This window comes from Lactuca serriola, chromosome 8 (assembly GCF_051521515.1).
Source record: "Lactuca serriola cultivar US96UC23 chromosome 8, Lser_US96UC23_V15, whole genome shotgun sequence".
Taxonomy (NCBI): Eukaryota; Viridiplantae; Streptophyta; class Magnoliopsida; order Asterales; family Asteraceae; genus Lactuca; species Lactuca serriola.
This window is the reverse complement of record NC_136415.1, coordinates 100,470,369-100,488,056: the sequence shown is the minus strand read 5'-3', so window position 1 is coordinate 100,488,056 and position 17,688 is coordinate 100,470,369. Positions and strand designations below refer to the sequence as shown.

Below are 17,688 nucleotides of genomic sequence, written 5' to 3'. Positions count from 1 at the left end.
CCCTAAAGGATATTCAGGTTGATAGCAGCCTGAATTATATTCAGAGGCCGGTCGCGATTCTGGACCGGAAGACCAAGACTTTGAGCAACAAGGAAATTCAGTTAGTGAAGGTGCAGTGGCAGCACCGGAAGGGATCGGAATGGACGTGGGAGGCTGAGGAGGAGATGAGAGAGCACTACCCAGAGGTATTTGCAGATTCAGCCGTAGCAGACTTCGAGGACGAAGTCTGAGATAAGTGGGGGAGAATTGTAACGACCCGTTTCCGATATGATGATTCCTTGGTATTTATTTTGAAGTTTTGCAAGAGGGACTCGGCGAGTTCATAGCCTGACTCGCCGAGTAGGGACGGGATTTCGAGCACGTGTTAGCTGGCGACTCGGCGAGTCCATATTCTGGACTCGGCGAGTCTGTCCGTCTGGGAGAAACTCTAAATCCCCGGGTTGCCCACTATTTAAGCCACCTTATGGCCTCCATTCTCGCCTCCTTCACCCTCAAAAGCTGTGAGAAAACCCTAATTCGTTCTTGAGTGATTCTAAGTGATTTTGTGTGCAATTGTGAAGGCTTGAAGAAGGAGAAGAAGAAAGGAGCAAGGAGAAGGATTGTAGAGCAGAGATTCAAGGGAAAACAAGAGTTCTTTGAGGTATTCTTCAGATTTCCTTCCCTTTTATGCTTTAAAACCCCCTCTAGATCTAGTTGATGCTTTTCTCAAGCCTTATGTTGATATGGAAGCCCTTTTATGTCAAGATATCTTTAGATCTGTTCATTTAGGAGTTGTAGAGCCCAGATCTATTGCCTTTATGGAGCTATTTTGCATCATAACCCTAGATCTACCCTTTTAAGTGCCTTTTTAGCCTTTATTCCCTTGTTCATGTGTTTGTACACGTAAAGTTGGAAACTTTACGTGGTAAATCAGCTTATTGGACTCAGATCTATCATTTGTATGTTTTGGATTCGAGCAGAATCGAGTGTAGAATAGTTGCATGGCGGTGACTCGGCGAGTCGGAAGAACGACTTGGCGAGTCGAGTCGCGAGTCCCCGATTTCTTCCTTTTGAGCGGTGTCGAGTGGGACCAGTGAGTAGTGGAGTGGACTCAGCGAGTTTGAGGGTAGACTCAGTAATTGAGGGACTCGGCGAGTTGTTCATACAACTCGGCGAGTCCAAGGCAATCTTCTTAAGCTCAAGAACAACTCGTCGAGTTGTTCATATGACTCGGCGAGTCGGATGAAGATTGTCTGAGTTCTTAGATCGAGAGGGTACTCGTCGAGTCGATGCCATACTCGACGAGTAGCAGCGAGTAGGGTCGAGGAGTGAGAATAGGGACTCGGCAAGTTGGCGGCCCAACTCGGCGAGTCAGGTCAACCGAGAGTTGACTTTGACCGAGAGTCATTTTACCCAGTACAGTGTTTAGTATTTGATTGAGTGTGTTTATGGACTTGTAGCCGGGGAGATACCGGAGCAGCAGCAGTTAGCTTCCAGAGCCATACACTCAGCAGCCAGTTCACGAGGTGAGTTTCCCTTCAGTAGGAACGGGTCTACGGCCACAATGCCGACCCGTTTAATTATCATCAGTTCCGGACTTTGGTCTGATGCAGTCGTTAGAGTGCTTGATGTCTTTGTGATACACGCATGTTTGTGTTATGTGTTCCGGACTCTGTTCCGATGCAGTATGCAGTATATGTGATTATAATAGTTGTTATGTTTTATGCTATGCCATGATAAGTCAGTTCCGGACTTCGGTCCGATGCAGTTAGTTCCGGACTTCGGTCCGATGCAGTCAGTTCCGGATTTCGGTCCGATGCAGTTAGTTCCAGACTGTGGTCCGATGCAGGGGACAAGGTCCCAGTCAGTTCCGGACTTCGGTCCGATGCAGCTAGTTCCAGACTTCGGTCTGATGCAGTGGGCAAGGCCCAGTATGTGCTTTATTTATGTATTGTATGGTATGTGGTAGTTTGGGGGAGCTCACTAAGCTTCGTGCTTACAGTTTCAGTTTTGGTTTCAGGTACTTCCGCAAGCAGAGGGAAGAGCTCGGGATGATGGCATCGCACACACCACAACTTCATCTTTTATCCTGGGAGTTGATTTAGTTTTTGATTTGATATAACATAGATATGATACAGTTTTCCGCACAGTGTTTTGTTATGTTGAGATATATCACGTATGGTTTTATGATATGACACTCAGATTATGGTTTTTAGTTATATCGAAAAATTAAATTTTTAGGTCGTATTTTTGGGTCGTTTCATTAATGTTTTTAGTGATAAAAAACCACATCATCAAGGAAACCGGTAATTGCAAGTAAATGTCTTTTTTAAACAGGTTAAAATAGAGTTTATGCCCTTAAACTATCCAAAAAAATAACATGAGATATCATTTAAAAGAGATCATGATAATTGGTTGGGTTATAATTAGTGGCAGGCTACTTTGTTTGAAGGTGGGTCATTTGACCCACCTAAAATTAAAAAATTTCCAACAAGTTATATATATAAGATAAATTTATGACCTATCTTAAATATTTTGAATGACCTACCTTAAATATGTTGAACCAGCCATGTCGAACATATTTTTCTCTTGAACCGACCCGAGTGACAGGGGCTATAATAACATTAACCCAATTAAAAAAAAGTGTTGATTTATAAATCTCTCTTTATTTTATCTATGCCAATAGGATTATCAATTCGTGGTAATAGAGAAAGATGAAGAATCTCTCAATAGAAATTTTTAATTGAACATTTGAAATGGCTAAAGCATGTAATAAGCTTGCGTTAGTGATCAAGTATCAACAAAACAACTTTTTTGTCAAATATCCATTGAGCGATATGTTGTAATTTTAGTTATATTAGGTTTTTAAGATTTACTGACTTTAAATATTAAAGAACTTTGTTAAAATATTATTTTGATTTTCGCTTATGTTTTTGTACTCATGTATCAAAGTTCCTTGTTTCACTAATCACTACCGATGAAATTTAACTTTTGTTTTACAATTTCAAAGAGAGCTCGATGGGTTTCTTTGAAGTGTTCATTTTCGGCTTCATCGAATCAGCAAGGTATTTTATCACAGATATTATATAGCCTTTGGAAGAATTCGTGATGATACTACACAATTTTAGCAAAAATCAAGAAATCAAAATATGATCATTTCAAAAGCAAACATTAGCACATACTGATATGCTTCTAAGTTCTAACTTCTAACAGATAAAGATCAGCAGAAACTTTATTCGAGATCAGATTCTCATAAACCTAAAACCTACCCATTACCCAGATAAAAACACAAGAATCAACCAAGATCTAATAATCACAATCATAATCATGTCCATACCCATACCCACCATAGTTACCACCATCGCCATTGTCGTAGGATATGATGTTCTTGCTGCCATTGTTGTTGAAATTCACATTGCGAACCCTCTGCTCGCTGTAAACCTCTGTGTACCCACTCCGGTCTCCGATTCTGACAGTAGAGCTTTCCTTGTATTCACTCCTGGTGCCACTCTTCCCGTTCTGCCACTGAAAGTTTCCGGTGGACGCCTTCTCAGTCGCCGTTGCTCGGCCATAGGACCCGGTCTGCTTGTCGCTAAAACTTACTTGTGATTTGTTCTCGAAACTGCCTTGGCCCACAGTTGTTTTCACAGTAGATATAGGTCCGGCGTAAGCGTAGCCTGACATCGCTTTTGGGGCAGATGAACTGGAAATTTCAGATCTTTTCGGCATCTTCAGTGATCTGTAAGAAAGACAAACAGAGCAAAAAGCATTACGAACTGATGAAAACGTGAACCTGGTGAACAGGGTTTCAAAATGCTTAAACGAACAGCAACAGTAAAGGAAAGCAGACTAAGGGAAACGAAATCGAAAGTAAATAATGAAAATGGAAGATAAAATCAACAGACGATCACTAAAACATATATATATATGAAAAAGGAAATGCTTTTAATAAACCAAAAGGATCGAGTGCAGATGAATATGAAAAAGGAAATGCGTTCATAAACATGAAAATGATTGAATGCAGATGAATTAAAGAACCATACAGTGGAATAATGAAGAGCAGGGAGGAGAGGATGAGGGTTTAGACTTTCGTTGTTTGAGTGGGAATTGCAGAAAGGTATGAAGAGGTGAGGGGTTATTTGTATTAGGGATGTTCACGAAGAAGATCATGAAGATCCTTTTAAATTATAGATTTATTTTTCAAATAGATTTATCTCTTTCTAGTTTGTTAGCCTTTGGTACTATCTGGTGTAATCTTTGTATATATTTTTTTTTAGACAAAATTGCAAGAATGGTCCCTGTGGTTAGGTCGAAATTGCCACTTTGGGCCAAACAGGTTTCGACTAGCATTTATGGTCCAAAGTTTTTCATTTTCTTGCCACTTTGGTCCAATTTACTTTAAACTTTTTTGTAATGACGATTTTGCCCTTGGATTTTGTTTGTTCAGTTTATTTATTTATATAAATACTTTTATAATTTAAGAAAAATAAAAAAGAAAATACACATCTCTTTCTTTCTTTCTCTCTCTCTCTCACTTTCTCTCTCTCACACACTCTCTCTCTTTTCTCTCTCTCTCTCTCTCTCTCTCTCTCTCTCTCTCTCGCTTTTACGTGATTGTATTCTTCCCCAAAATACACACATACACACACTGATGGAACTCCATTACTCCATCAACCATCTTGATGAAGCACATGTTATTACCAAAGAAGACAAGTTCATCGTTACCAGTCGCCGCCCACAACCACCGAATTGCCACCCACAACCACCAGTAAGGTAGCCTCACTGGAAACCACTCACAACTCCTCCCTTATGTTCTTGATTTCTTGTTGATCACCCTCTTTCACGTCACTATAAACCCCATCTCCCCATCTCTTTCCTTCATGCCTATCTCTCTTCCCTAATCAAACCTAAATTTCTATTTTGACCTAGATTTCTTCACCTTCATCTATAAAATCAAACCCCAAATTTCTATTTTGAAAGCTCTTACCTCCCTGCTCTCCCTCTCGTTAAGTTCGTTGGAACAGCAAGAAACGAAGCAGCAGAAGCCGATGGAGCAACCCCTTCCACCACCGACGATGCTATTATGGAACCATCATTGTTGATTTTCTTCATATTCTTCATATCCTTTATATTCGGTTTCGAATTCTGTAATATTGATAATTAGGGTTTCGTGTTGTTCTATTTCAGATTCAGGTTGTTCGGGTTCAGTGTTAGTGATGGTAGGGGAAAGGACGAAAGGTGCTAGGAAGACCGACGATTTTTCTGGAGAGTGAATTTTCCTTCGAGGTAAGGGTCTGGGTTTTGAGAAGATGTTTGTAATTTGACGAATTGATTATTTGGGTCGGTAATTGATTCATCTTTTTCTGCTTCAACTTGTAGGGTTTCTGACTTTGAGTTATTTTGTTCTTGTTCTTAGGGGAAAGGGATGAAGATGGAAGTGGGTTTTAATTTGGAGGAAAAATAGCAGAGACTCTGATGTGTTTTTGATGGAGAGCTCGTTGAGGAAGATGATGGAAGAGAGGGTATGTTGGCTGTTATCTTGAGAGAGAGAGAGAGAGAGAGAGAGAGAAATATTTTCTTTTATTTTTTTATATATTTTTTAGTTATAAAATAATTAAATAACAAAGAGAAAAACAAAAAACAAATGGAAAAGGGCAAATCCGTCACTTTTAGATTTTTTAAACTGTTTTGGACCAAAACCGCAACAAAATGATAACTTTTGGACTATTGGTGCTAGTCAAAACCTGTTTGGCCCAAAGTAGCATTTTTGGACATACTACAGGGACCATTCTTGCAATTTTGTCTTTTTTTTATAGAAATTTACATTAAAGTCCCTGAAATTTGGTTCTGGCAAAAGTTTTTTTTTTGATTTTTTTTTCATTTTAACGCAAAAAACCTGGAAATCCTTGCAAAAAAACTATTGTTCCCCGCCAATGCAGGTTTTCAAGTTTTTTCTGAAAATTTTAAGATTTTTTTTGAAAATAAACAATCATAAATAACTTTTTCGCTAATAGGTTTAAAGTTTAAAAAAATTTCTGAATTTTTTTTATATCTACTAAATGAAAAAAAAAAAAACTCTTATAGATGATATCTTAATGATTGTATTTATCATATATATAAGACAAAATTACAAAAATGGCCCCTATGGTTTGCCAAAAGTCACAAAGTCAGTCCCTGCTAATTTTTTTTGATGAACATGGTCCCTGTTGTTTCCAAAACTTGCATCAATGGCCCTTTTTGCTGACGTCGTTACTGTTCATCCGTTAGTGTAAGGGTATTTTGGTCTTTTCAAGTAGCAGGGACTGGGTTTGTGACTATGGGTAAACCATAGGGACCATTTATGTATTTTTTTTCTATATTTTATGTTTATGAGTTTGTGATTTTTCCACCCATTTACTTTTTAAAATATCACTTTGAACCCTTCACTTTGAACTTTGAAAAATGTTACTTTCACCCCTCTATTTTCTAAATTTTCGTGTTTAAACCCGTATTATATATAATTTGTTTCTTATTAATAGCTTTTGTTCGCTAACCTAAAAAAACTGTTTTTACGTGTTTATTTTAATATATTTGTCAGTATAATTTAAGGTGATCAACGTTTCGGTTATAATTTAGAACTTTCTTTCATTATTTTTTTAAAGTTACATGTTTTTTTTTTATAAAATTGTCGGTTTAAATTCGAGCTTATTTTTCGATGTATTTTTTTTTTTAACTTTATGTACGTTTCCTACGTATGAGACTGGTCATATATAATAACTTTCGTTTGTTAATTTTAAAAAATATATTATATTCGAGATTGTCTATGTTTTGATGTATTTTTTATACATTTTGTGCTTAATTTTATATACATTCCTACGTATCATTCGGGTCATATATAATAACTTTCGTTTGTTAGCTTAAAAAAATGTAGTATATTCGAGTTTATCTATGTTTCGATCTAACTTTTGTTTCATGTTTTTTACGTATCAATATAGATTCGAGTTCGTCTATATTTCGACGTAATTGTTTTTATGTTTTGTGCTTATTTTTATGTACGTGTTTTTTTCATTCATGTTTTTTTTATGTCGAAATGCAACTTTTATGACTATAATCACCAAAATTCAACTTACAAAATTCAAGTTTATAATTACGTTTTTATCTATTATATGTGAACAAACTTTGATGTGCACAAAAGTACCCACTAATTTTAATATTTATAACCTAACAAACTTAGACTATCTATGCACTTATAGGCAGTGTACCTAGTCAGATTACAGTATAGCTTAGGTAAGTCGGGTGTCGATCACAGGGAACGGTGTTCTAATTAATTTACTTACTATTAAATTAACCTAATTTATTAACAGATTTAATAAAGGGTTTTATCTGATTTTTCAAGATCAGATGAACTTAAATCCAATTCAATAAGTAAAAACACACACTCTTGTTTAGATTGAATCCACTTTTCCCTTATGGTTAGCTAACAATTACGGATTACTAAGTTGGTTTTTAATTATATTAGTAATATAGTTCTATCTTACCAATATTTAACTAATTCATGTCAAACCATGTATGTTCACACATAATTAAACACAGAACCAATTATAGTTGTAAATATGCTATATAAGATTTGTTGTGTAAACGCAATTATGATCACAATTCTCGTTCTCTAGCACAGCTAAACTTTATTTATTCTAATTATTAACTAAGATTGGTCAATCCTAGCTCTAACAATTCAATGTTCACTAAATTATTAGGTAAACAGGTTCATGCAATTTAATGGTCACTAAGCTACACAGAACATGTAATTAAACAATTAGATAAATAAATATTAACATGCTAGGTCATACAAATCAAACACAAGCAAATTTTCACCAACTAAGCTTAATCCATAATCATATAACTATTCATAAGTTCAAAGCTTCATCTAGCTAACAAGAGTAGCTAGACTCAGCTGCTCATCATAGTAATTAAACTAACACAGCTAAAACTAATGAAAGACATGTTCTAAAAATAAACCTTTACTACTTTTGGTGTTGAAAAACCCTCTTCCAGAGCCTTTCTTTCGTTCTTATTCGTCTTCTGGAACTCTTTTTCTTCTGCCAAAAGTCTCCCTTTTCGTAATAATCATCAGAACTTATATAATGCTTAAAAACTCGCGCCACGTCGTGGCCAGGTTGCGCCACGTCGTGGGCTTCAAGCAATCCGTATCCTTCAAGGAAATCCTCCGTGTCGCGATGCTTATCTTCTGAACACCCATGCCACGTCGTGGGCTTCATCGCCACGTCGTGAAATTAGCTCTTATCGTGAATTTATTATTTTCTTGTCTTCCAAGCCTCCCATGTTCCCCATTTTGTCACCTTTGGTCCCTTTCTTCGAAAATCCTTTGTATTGACTGAAAATAACAATTTAAACTCATAAGTATCTTTATTCTAAACATATTATCAATTTATTAATAAAAATGTACTTAAATACTGCCTAAAAATAAGTGTAAATATGGCAATATCAAAATACCCCACACTTAGGTTTTGCTTGCCCTCAAGCAAATTTCAACTTAATTCTTAATTACTAAAACTACACAGAACAATCCGACTCTAGTTCAGCCATTATGCCAAAACCTCAACGCATGCATTTGTGTCTAGAATTCTCCTAAAGTACCCCCCATACTTTAAATACTCACAATCTTCATAAACACTCACCCACTTTTTCCGAACAATGCTCATTTTATGCAACCCTCCGAATCCATCCGCAGAAAACCTCCTAACCTCAAGGTATTTTTAGTTGAGCAACCTAAGCGTACATAAACTAGAATTACAATTTTTCGATACCACTATGGAGCTCTATTTGAATTCTTCATTTCTTTGACATTTGATCTTTAGTTTCTTTGAATTCACCACCTTTGTTTGATTTGATTTTTGGGTATCTTCAACTTTTTGGATTTCTTCAGAATTTTGATCTTTTGATCTTCACTTTATTTGCTCCAAAATTCTTCAAACTTTACTCGTAATTCTCTCTCTTTTTTTTTTTTCCACTCAAAACCCTACATGCTTAAGCAGAGGCGCTCAACCTCAACCTTTATTGGTTAATGATAATAATTTTCCTGGATACATTTCAGGTTTAGGCTGCTAAACATATTGCATCCCTCAAACCAAGCGGGGTTATGTTTTTGTTCCATGATTTCACTAAAATAAGGGAGACCACAAATGCACTATAACGTGTATTGGCTCAACTAAACATTTGAACTTTCATCGGATCATCCCGCATAATACTAGCAATTATAGCTCAAATTATTAGTACTAGATTCAATTAATTTTAATTTTCCAAATTTTCTAGCAATTTACTTTTTCTACCCCTACCCCACACTTATTTCATACAATGCCCTCATTGTATGTATAAAACAAATCAAAATTAAAGACAAGGGAGAAAAAGGAACAGACTCCCCTGGGATAGTGGCGTGAGCATCTCCAAAAGCGTGGACAATGTACAATTGGACTTCCAAAAATAGAAACTCGGTGGAAAACTGGTTGAATACGTAAATAAACCACGAACCGAACTCGAAACGTCAATTCGTCAAAGTGTGTATTTGTAAGGAAAAATGGGGCAATGATAAACTGGATCTCGTCGTGATATGGGTTGAAACCGCAAACACCAAAAAAGCTAAACTACTATAAATTGCAAGAGCGCCACGACGTGGCACAAGGAGTCCACGTCGTGGAAACTGAACCTCAGCAGAAAATGAGTTGTTTGCTGTAATTACTCTAGCAGCTTTGACCAATGGCTAACTGGTTTCCGACGCTTCTATATTTCCCAACTATAACCTCTCTCCTAGTAGACCCCACACTTATCTTGAATTGTGGTTCTGACTCACGACTCTTAACTTCTTTGACTAGACAAACACGACTCGAAAGTTAACCTTCTATGCTCCTTAGAATTCCAACGCTAATCTGAAAAATTAGATCAACCCAAAAGAAAAATAAAGTAACATAATAGTCTTAATAAAGTTTTACATCACACACTAAAGTTAACATAAAAAAAAACTACTCAAAAACAGAACAAAAGAAATAAAATCAATCATCATCATGATCTTGTGCTCCACTCGGCCCTGCTCCATCATCTTGCGGACGCCATAGCTCCTCCCATGTCGGAAAATAGGGATATTGTGGTGGCATAGAAGGTGGTCGGGTCACACCCAAATGTGAATAGATACCCTCAGTAAGCTGGGTATGGTAAATAGCATGACCTCGTAGATTATCCAAATATGTTCCCACCCGACTCTGAAAAGGGTCGGTGGGCACTCCTTGCACATACTGCGAAGCAGCACGCTCTCGTTCGACCTCCCCTCTAGCCCGCACATTCCGACGCCTCGGCCTAGCTGGTGGCTGCTGTCCCGGCTGCACTTCCTCCTGTTCGTCATCGGTCGGTGGTATAACAAAACGACCCCCGATATTCACCACCGCGCGCATCACACCCAAGACTTGAATGGTCAAGTCTGTGTCCGGGAATCGAGTGAGATTCCTCACAAAGTCAGGGTTCAAAATTTGATATGACCTAGCCAGGCGAGTAACCAAATGCCCCCCCAGTAATCGGGCTCCCAGGCCTAGAATTGGCCGCTTTCTTCCCCATAAACCTTGCCAACATATAAGGCAGATCACAACAAACCCCCGGGGTAATAAGTGTCCATAAATAAAATAGATTCTGGATGGGGACCTTATCACCATGATGCTTGTGATTGATTGAAAACGTGATAAGGCGGTGCAAAAATCGGAACACAGGATTCCGTATTTGTGACTCACTCGAGTCACGAGTGTTGTACTCATGGTTAGAAATGTCCCGCCAAAACTGCACATCCAAAGTACCCGGAGTAAAATCCCGCACACATCCAAGCAAGAAAGGAATAAAAAATGGAGATTGCGTCTCCACTTCCGTATAGAGTCCCATACGCCAAGCAAACTCCCGAAGACTACACTCACGATATACACCTCCAAGACGAAACACAAGTGCCCTATTGTAGGTGACATCAAGGGTGCGTTCTTCAAAACAAACGGTAGAAAAAAATTCTACCGACAATTCCCGGAACACGGGTTCTTGAATGGCGAAAAGATTCCTCCACCCGTGACAAGTGAACGAAAATTGATCTCCAACATAAGTCTTCGACCAATAACGTTCCAGTTCCACTACCATTCCCACTCTACCCAGCCATCCCCAATCAATAATTGGGGCTATTGCAAACTCCCTATTGTATAACCATCCAAGTCGATTCTCGTAGGTTGTTAGCAACGTTCGGGGAATGTTTTGAGGGAATTGATATAGAGGATGTATGCTTGCTACATCTATCGGGCCCTCTTCCTGCTGGACAGCTCGTCGTGGTCTCATTTCTGCAAACAAGAGCAAAGCAAAGCAGCAAACAAATAACACATTAAAACATATAAAACAGGGCCTGCCAGAAGTCACGACGTGGCCAGGCTGCGCCACGTCGTGGAGCTTGTCGAACCCAGGTGCTGAATCGGGCATGTTTACGTGCGATTTCCATAAAAATAATTCTTGCGGTTTGTTTCTATGGACTTTTAAATAACATGGAAACTAAAATCGGACACTAGTTTCAACCAATTTCGTGAATCATTCTAACCCTAATCACGACAACTTGAAATTGGAAGAAATAATTGCAAAATAATAAATAAAACACGTACCAAATGGAGTAATTAGCAAGATCTTGCAACGAATTTAGAAGTATAATAAGAAATTGGCAGTAGGGTCGTGATGTTTCCGTGAGTGCGGCAATCTTCCAAATGGGGGATAAGGGGTTTCTCGGTCAAAGGGTTTTAAGCGATTGGTCCCCCCCTGATTTTTAAAGGCCACGACGTGGCGGGCTTTGCCCATGTCGTGGACCTTAAATTTCCTCAGATCGCGAATTATAATTAAGCCCACGACGTGGCTGGCTATGCCCACGTCGTGAGACCTGTCAGATGCCAATTTTTAATAATATTCATCTAATTGACTAATTTCTTTGCAAATATTTCATTATTTAAAGTCCCCTACAACTATTTCTCTGCTTATTACCGGTTTTTTTTAGATGATGAATTGATGTCTTTCCTAATTAAAAAGAAAATAAATAGAAAAAAGAGAATTGCAAACCAAACTCGGGTTGCCTCCCGAGAAGCGCTTCTTTTTCTTGGAGTCTTGAGCTGGACTCCGTGCCTTCTACGTTGACTCTTCGGAAGAGTCTACCACCAGGATCTTTTGTTCCTTGAACCGCCGTTTATAAGCTTGAACTCTCCTTTTATACGCCTTCTTTGAATTTTCTTTTTTAGTTTTTCCATCTTCTTCATGCTTTCGTTTTGTGCCCTTTGTGTGTTCCTTGCTCTCCATATCGTTCCCCTCTTTTTTCACCTCCGGCCTTGTTTCTTTTGAAGTGACTTCCTCTTCATCACTTGTCATTTCCTCGTCCTCTTCGCTCACCCAAGAAGGTGGGTTCTTGTAAGCTATGACTTCAATCAAATACGGAACAGATGCCCTGGGTTTTGTCCTCTTGGCTTGATGAACTACCTTTATCTCTTCTTCCATAAGCTTTTCCAACTCTTCTAGTTCATTCTCCTCATTAATCGTGAACACTTCTTCTTTATCTTCTTGAAAATCATTTCTTATCCCGAAGACTTCTTGTTCATTTCCAACCCTCAAAGTGAGCTTGGACTCGCGGATATCAACCAGGGCACCAGCAGTGTTAAGAAATGGCCGACCAAGGATTATCGGAACATCCGTGTCTTCTTTCATATCCAAGACTACAAAATCTATTGGAAAAACAAATTTTCCGATTTTCACCAAAATATCCTCCACTATGCCTCGGGGTTGTGTCACTGAACGGTTCGCCATGTGAATCTTCATCTTTGTAGCCTTCATCTTCTGAATCTACAATTTTTGATAAAATGAAAAAGGCATTAGATTAATGCTAGCCCCGGAATCGGCTAAAGCATTAACCTTCATTTTATTCCCAAACTCGCATGGAAGAGTGAGGCGTCCAGGATCCCCCATCTTTTCTGGTGTTTCTCCCAACACAACTTTTGAAATTTGCTCACTTAGAATCACTGTAGACTGTTTCTTTAATTGCCTTCGCGTATCTATCAAGTCTTGCAGTAATTTCTGGTTCTCGGAAGCTTTGGATAAGGAGTCAACAAAGGGAGTATTAATTGGAATCCCTTTCACATGCTTCACAAACTCTAAATGTTCCTTCTCCAGTTGACTAAGTGCTGCACGGGTGGGGAATGGCATAGGTGGATGATAATCTGGAATAGGCTCCAAAGATTTTTGCTCAGACTTGCGCCACGTCGTGGCCAGAGGCGTGCCACGTCGTGGCGAGCCTGGTTCAGCATTCTTTCCATTTTCGATCCTTGATTTCTTGGGCTGCTGCGGTTGTTCTTCCAACGCCTCTAGGAACTCGGATATTGTATCTTCTTCAGTATCGATGGCCATTACGTGAGATTGGGCTTTTACTTCGGGATTCTTCGGGGACAATTTTTCATGGACTAAAGTGGCTAGTTGACCAAGTTGTACTTCAAGGTTTTGGATGGAGGCTTGCTGGTTCTTCATCAAGGTTTGTTGTTCCATGATAGCGGAATCCATGGCATCATGTCTCTTTTCCGAAGCCTCCATAAACTTCATCAAAATGGTCTCTAGGTCGGTTTTCTTCTCGATTGGTGGCTGCTCCTTTTGGTAAAAGCCTCGACCTGTCTGCCTATACTTCTCTTCTTTTTGCTTTTTATACTCTTCATAGGGCAGCCACTCCTTCTTTGGTTTCCTCCAGTCGTCATCAAACTTATCCCCACTAGAGTAGCACACTTGAGCTTTTCTGTTCCCAGACTCATCCATATTGCAGTCCTTGGTCAAGTGTGGACCACTGCATCGCTCGCACCCCACTCTTAGGGCATGTATCGACTGGTCCATTTGTGTTATCCGGCGATCCATGTTATTTAGCATGGCCATGACAGCTGCAATTTCTTCAGTTTGGGTCCCTCCACCGCCTTTACTTCCGTCTTGCCTCGGGTTATGGTACTCACGAGAGTGTTTCGCGAATTCTTCGATGAGCTCCTTGACCTCCCTTGGATTTTTCTTTGTCAACGGTCCTTGAGAATCAAGGAGTTGTCTTGTCATTACATTGACCCCATCATAAAAAATTGACATCTCTTGCTGCACATTTAGGTCATGTTGAGGGCAATTTCTGAGTAGGCCCTTGTACCGCTCCCATGCTTCGTATAGTGACTCCCCCGTTTGTTGCTCAAAGTTGGCTATCGCCTTCTTGAGTTTGGCTATCTTGGATGGCGGGCAGAACTGGTCCAGGAATTGCTCACGCATTTGAGCCCAAGTGGTGATTGTACCTGGTGGGAGTGCTTTTAACCACTCCTTAGCAGCTCCTTTGAAAGTGATAGGAAGCATCCTAAGCAAGACTGTATTTCTTGTGACATTTGGGACATTGAAGTAATCAGCAATGTCGTTGACTTCGTCCAGATGCTTAAAAGCATCCTCATGATCCTTCCCGAAGAATGGGATGTCCTTCAGTGCTGTCAATATGTGTCCCTTTAGTTCGAATGTGGCAGTGGCAGGAATTGCGGGTTGGACTAACCCAGGACCCATGTCATCTCGGATCCGCTTTTTGTATGCTCCCATCGACATTTCTTCAATCGCTGCCATCTCGTTCCTTGGCTCGTTCTTGGGTTCACTTGTGTGTTCTTCAAATTCTGGCTCGGTATCGCTTTCGGACTCGGTTTGCACGGGTGTGTGTTCCAAATGCTCAAAATTGCTCTTGTGCTTCGCTGATGAGCTGGACTCTCCTGTCTTCTTTCCCGACTTCCTAGAAAAGGCTGACTTCAATTCTTGCAAGGGTGTCTTTTTCTTGTGAAGTGCAGATTCGGGGTCTTCCAGTGGTGGCACCAAGTGTGTGTTTGAGCTTCTGGTCATGAACTCCTGCAACTTGCTAAACTAAAACGTAAAACTGAACTAAAATAAGAAAAACTATCTACCAAAAAAAAAAAAAAAAAATTAAAAATTTTGCCTGTCCACGTCGTGGCAAGTATGTGGCCACGTCGTGGACTCTATAAAAAATTTTTTATTTTTGCTGAAAAATTAACTTTTTGTGGCTGTGATTCCACAAGAAGGATCGATTAATTTAATGCAAATAATTAAACTACAAACTAAGCCGTTCCCCGGCAACGGCGCCAAAAACTTGATGTGCACAAAAGTACCCACTAATTTTAATATTTATAACCTAACAAACTTAGACTATCTATGCACTTATAGGCAGTGTACCTAGTCAGATTACAGTATAGCTTAGGTAAGTCGGGTGTCGATCACAGTGAACGGTGTTCTAATTAATTTACTTACTATTAAATTAACCTAATTTATTAACAGATTTAATAAAGGGTTTTATCTGATTTTTCAAGATCAGATGAACTTAAATCCAATTCAATAAGTAAAAACACACACTCTTGTTTAGATTGAATCCACTTTTCCCTTATGGTTAGCTAACAATTACGGATTACTAAGTTGGTTTTTAATTATATTAGTAATATAGTTCTATCTTACCAATATTTAACTAATTCATGTCAAACCATGTATGTTCACACATAATTAAACACAGAACCAATTATAGTTGTAAATATGCTATATAAGATTTGTTGTGTAAACGCAATTATGATCACAATTCTCGTTCTCTAGCACAGCTAAACTTTATTTATTCTAATTATTAACTAAGATTGGTCAATCCTAGCTCTAACAATTCAATGTTCACTAAATTATTAGGTAAACAGGTTCATGCAATTTAATGGTCACTAAGCTACACAGAACATGTAATTAAACAATTAGATAAATAAATATTAACATGCTAGGTCATACAAATCAAACACAAGCAAATTTTCACCAACTAAGCTTAATCCATAATCATATAACTATTCATAAGTTCAAAGCTTCATCTAGCTAACAAGAGTAGCTAGACTCAGCTGCTCATCATAGTAATTAAACTAACACAGCTAAAACTAATGAAAGACATGTTCTAAAAATAAACCTTTACTACTTTTGGTGTTGAAAAACCCTCTTCCAGAGCCTTTCTTTCGTTCTTATTCGTCTTCTGGAACTCTTTTTCTTCTGCCAAAAGTCTCCCTTTTCGTAATAATCATCAGAACTTATATAATGCTTAAAAACTCGCGCCACGTCGTGGCCAGGTTGCGCCACGTCGTGGGCTTCAAGCAATCCGTATCCTTCAAGGAAATCCTCCGTGTCGCGATGCTTATCTTCTGAACACCCATGCCACGTCGTGGGCTTCATCGCCACGTCGTGAAATTAGCTCTTATCGTGAATTTATTATTTTCTTGTCTTCCAAGCCTCCCATGTTCCCCATTTTGTCACCTTTGGTCCCTTTCTTCGAAAATCCTTTGTATTGACTGAAAATAACAATTTAAACTCATAAGTATCTTTATTCTAAACATATTATCAATTTATTAATAAAAATGTACTTAAATACTGCCTAAAAATAAGTGTAAATATGGCAATATCAAACTTATACGTAGGAACATACATAAAATAAGCACCAAAACATACAAAAAAATTAAATCAAAACATAAAAAATAAAGAAAAAGAAAAACTCAAATTTATATCAGCACGTGCATAAAAATAAGTAAGATTTTTTTAAGTTAACGAACGAAAGTTTAAATAATAAAAAATATATAATATGTGACCCTAAGTAGGAAACGTACAGAAAATAAAGCACGAAAACGTTAAAAAGATATGTTTCGCAAAACGTTTTGGTGCATATTTTATGTATGTTTCTACGTATAAGTTTGTTCACATATAATAGATAAAAGCGTAATTATAAGCTTGAATTTTGTAAGTTGAATTTTGGTGATTATAGTCATAAAAGTTGCATTTCGACGTAAAAAAACATGAATGAAAAAAACACGTACATAAAAATAAGCACGAAACATAAAAAAAAGTTACGTCGAAATATAGACGAACTCGAATCAATATTGATACGTAAAAAACATGAAACAAAAGTTAGGTCGAAACATAGACAAACTCGAATATACTACATTTTTTTAAGCTAACAAACGAAAGTTTTTATATATGACCCAAATGATACGTAGGAATGTATATAAAATTAAGCACAAAATGTATACAAAATACATCAAAACATAGACAATCTCGAATATAATATATTTTTTAAAATTAACAAACAAAAGTTATTATATATGACCCGTCTCATACGTAGGAAACGTACATAAAGTTAAAATAAAAAAAATTAAAAAAAAATACATCGAAAAATAAGCTCGAATTTAAACCGACAATTTTATAAAAAAAAACATGTAACTTTAAAAAAAATAACGAAAGAAAGTTCTAAATTATAACCGAAACGTTGATCACCTTAAATTATACTGACAAATATATTAAAATAAACACGTAAAAACAGTTTTTTTAGGTTAGCGAACAAAAGCTATTAATAAGAAACAAATTATATATAATACGGGTTTAAACACGAAAATTTAGAAAATAGAGGGGTGAAAGTAACATTTTTCAAAGTTCAAAGTGAAGGGTTCAAAGTGATATTTTAAAAAGTAAATGGGTGGAAAAGTCACAAACTCATAAACATAAAATATAGAAAAAAAATACATAAATGGTCCCTATGGTTTACCCATAGTCACAAACCCAGTCCCTGCTACTTGAAAAGACCAAAATACCCTTACACTAACAGATGAA

The 17,688-nt window shown here is 37.8% G+C and overlaps 2 long non-coding RNA genes and 1 other non-coding gene across 3 annotated transcripts; 2 read left to right on the top strand and 1 right to left on the bottom strand.

The window, feature by feature from the left end:
- Positions 1 to 3,101: 3,101 nt before the first annotated feature.
- On the bottom strand, positions 3,102 to 4,192 carry LOC145069517 (uncharacterized). The gene is made up of 2 exons (XR_013689535.1): positions 4,023 to 4,192; positions 3,102 to 3,718 (listed from the first exon to the last, which is right to left on the bottom strand). It is a non-coding gene; the product is annotated as an uncharacterized LOC145069517 (long non-coding RNA).
- A 969-nt stretch (positions 4,193 to 5,161) lies between these two features.
- On the top strand, positions 5,162 to 5,783 carry LOC145071219 (uncharacterized). Its single transcript, XR_013690311.1, has 2 exons — positions 5,162 to 5,265; positions 5,396 to 5,783. It is a non-coding gene; the product is annotated as an uncharacterized LOC145071219 (long non-coding RNA).
- Positions 5,784 to 14,143: 8,360 nt separating this feature from the next.
- Positions 14,144 to 14,250, top strand: LOC145071515 (small nucleolar RNA R71). Its single transcript, XR_013690526.1, has one exon. It is a non-coding gene; the product is annotated as a small nucleolar RNA R71 (small nucleolar RNA).
- Positions 14,251 to 17,688: the final 3,438 nt, after the last annotated feature.